Genomic DNA, 3,370 nt, shown 5'->3' on the forward strand with positions numbered 1-3,370 from the left:
CGTCTGATTCTCATCTTAACCTTTGTGCAGTAGAAGACATTCACGTACACTGACCTTGCATTTTGACCAGCCATAACACTTCTTGCAGACCGGGTTAAGGTATTTTAGATAGGAATCAAATCATCAAACTGGAAATGCATTTGCTTTGAGCATTTCAGTTGCATATTCTTAAATCTCTTGAATATATCACACTTGTAGCAATAGTTTTCTATATCTTCAATGCAGTAAATAGTCCAAAGATATTCTACAATATCAACCGCACACACTACTGGCAACAGCAGGATAGATTATGAAAAACTTGGTCAAAGAGGTAAGGCGCATCTTGGAGGAGGGGGCAGAGAAATTTGGGAAGAGAATTCCAGTCCTTAAGGCTGAGAAGGTGAAAGATGGGCTGTCAATTGTGACACAATTAATATTAGATACGGAATTGGAAGAGCATTGAGATCTCAAAGGCTTTAGAGGACATAGCATCTGAAAAAACAAGGATTTTAAAATTAATTGTTGAATCGGGCCAGTGAAGGTCAACAAGCACTGAGGCGATGGGTGCACAAGATTTGGAGCAAGATGCATGCTTAGACAAATTGCTAAAGGCATTCAAATCTGTATTAATTGGACTTAAGGAAGTGGAAATGAGGGACTTTACCAAGGGGAATGATTATTTGAAACAGTAATAGTTTTAACGAGGGAAAGCGTATTAAAAGTGGCGATTGTGCGAATTAGTAAACTAGATAGTTGGGAATTTGAATGTGTAATACGTGACTTGAGAGAGCTTTCCAGAGGTAGACACGGGAGGGGGAAGGATAATTTTGGCGGAGAACAATGCAAGGAAGTGATCTGTAATTAGCTCATCAGTGTGGTTATGGAATAGCAAGACCATGTGAAATGACGATTGAAAGTGTGGTGGCCTTGTATGCCATGGAGAGTTACATTGAGGCAGAAATTTAGAGAGGAAAGGAGGATAGTAAAGTCAGAAGAGAGTGATTAAAAGAGGTTAGAACGTGATGGGTATCACAGGACGAGAAAGTTGCTTGATTTCAAACAGTGATGGGCCATAGGCTAGTGTCTGGTCCATTGGGCTGCAAGATTGAAATTGAACATTTGCATTATCTGACCCCATGAATAGTTTATGCATTGGTGGTCATCTTCCAAGATTCTATAGACTGTGGAATAGCTCCTGCAGATTGGAGGGTGGCTAATGTAACTCCATTATTTAAAAAGGGAGGTCTAGAGAAAGCAGGGCATTATAGACCAATAAACCTGACGTCTACTGGGGAAAATTCTCGAATCCATTATTAAAGATTTTATAGCAGAGCACTTAGAAAACAGTGGCAGGAATAAACAGCATTGCTTTATGAAGGGGAAATCATGCTTGACAAATCTTCTGGAATTCTTCGAGGATGTAACTAGTAGAATTGATGACGGGGAGCCAGTGGATGCTATGTATTTGGACTTTCAGAAGGCTTTTGATAAAGTCCATGTAAAAGATTAGTGTGTAAAATTAAAGTGCATGGAATTGGAGGTAGTGGATTGAGATGGATAGAAAACTGGTTGGCAGACAGGAAACAAAGTAGGAATTAATGGGTCTTTTTGACATTGGCAGGCAGTGACTAGTGGGGTACTGCAGCGATCGGTGGTAGGACCCCAGCTATTCACAGTATATAATGATTTAGATGAGGGAACAAAATGTCATATCTCCAAATTTGCATATGACAAGTTTTGTGGGAGGGTGAGGTGTGAGGAGGATGCAGAGACCCTTCAGTATGATTTGGACAAGTTGAGTGAGTGGGCAAATGAATGGCAGATTCAGTATAATTTGGATAAATACGAGGTTATCCACTTTGGTAGCAAAAAAAAGGCAGACTATTATCTGAATGCCCATAAATTAGGAGAGGGGAACATGCAACGAGACCTGGGTGTCCTTATACACCAGTCACTGAAAAGTACGAAGGTGCAGCAGGCGGTAAAGACAAATGCTATGCTGGCCTTCATTGCGAGAGGATTCGAGTGCAGGAGCAGAGCTGTCTTGCTGCAATTATACAGGGCCTTGGTGAGGCCACATCTGGAATAATGTGTGTAGTTTTGGTCTTATCTGAGGAAGGATGTTCGAGCTGTAGAGGGAGTGCAGCGAAGGTTTACCAGAATTTCTGGGGTGGCAGTAGTGACATGAGAGATTGAATTGGCTAGGATTGTATTCACTGGAGTTCAGAAGAATGAGGAGGGATCTTTGTTCTTTATCTCATAGAAACCTATAAAATTCTAACAGGACTGGACAGGATTAATGCAGGAAGGATGTTGCCGATGGTGGGTGTGTCCAGAACCAGGGGTCACAATCAGGATACGGGATAGACCATTTAGGACAGAGACGAGAAATGTGTTCACCCAGAGAGAGTGAGGTGAGCCTGTGGAATTCGTTACCACAGGAAGTTGAGTCCAAACTATTGTACAGTTTCCAGAAGCAATTAGGTATAGCACTTAGAGTGAAGGTGATCAAAGGATAAGGGGGAAAGCAGGATTCGGCTATTGGGTTGGGTGATCATAATGAATGGTGGAGTGGGCTTGAAGGGTTAAATGACCTGCTGCAATTTTTATTCTATGTTTCTATTAAATACATTTAATATGCACCAAATATTTCCGAACCAGTTACAGGAGATGTATAAATCATATTAATAGAACTGCTAGCAACTTCAAATGTCAAAGACAAATATATTTATGCTTTCCTTAGCTACATTAATGTGACTTCTGGCTGGCTCTGTCCTCTGTTTTCATGGCTTCCTTCAGATTTGAAAGTTGACATACATTGGGCAGGATCTACCAGAAAGTTTGTCATGTGAGGAATGTTGCATTTAATAATTTTGGACCTGCTATCACCTCATTTTAATTAAGCACAATGGTCGCTGCTGTGGAGTTCAGTAAAAAAGAAATCCAGATCCCAACTCTTTTACCACTTTTCCCTCAACCGATTTTTCTCTTTTTGGCTACTACTTTTCCCGTTGCATTTTTAATTTTGCACTTGGATCCCTAGAGTGCAGGAGGAGGTCATTTGGCCAATCTAGTCTGCACCAACCCTCTGAAAGAGCACCCTAGCTTGGACCACTCCCCCACCCTATCCCTGTAACCCCATAAACCCACCTAAGCTGCCATCTTTGGACACTAAGGGGCAATTTAGCATAGCAATTCACATTAACCTGCACATCTTTGGACTTTGGGAGGAAATCCATGCAGACATGGGGAGAAAGTGCAAACTCCACACAGTCACCCAAGGCCAGAATTGAACTCCGCGGAGCGTGGGGGGTTGGCTCTAGCACTTTCTGAGCACTGAGGAAGCAACGCTAACCACTGTGCTACCTTAATAGTCTGCTCAGGGAGCCAT

This window comes from Scyliorhinus torazame, chromosome 13, assembly GCF_047496885.1.
Source record: "Scyliorhinus torazame isolate Kashiwa2021f chromosome 13, sScyTor2.1, whole genome shotgun sequence".
Taxonomy (NCBI): domain Eukaryota; kingdom Metazoa; phylum Chordata; class Chondrichthyes; order Carcharhiniformes; family Scyliorhinidae; genus Scyliorhinus; species Scyliorhinus torazame.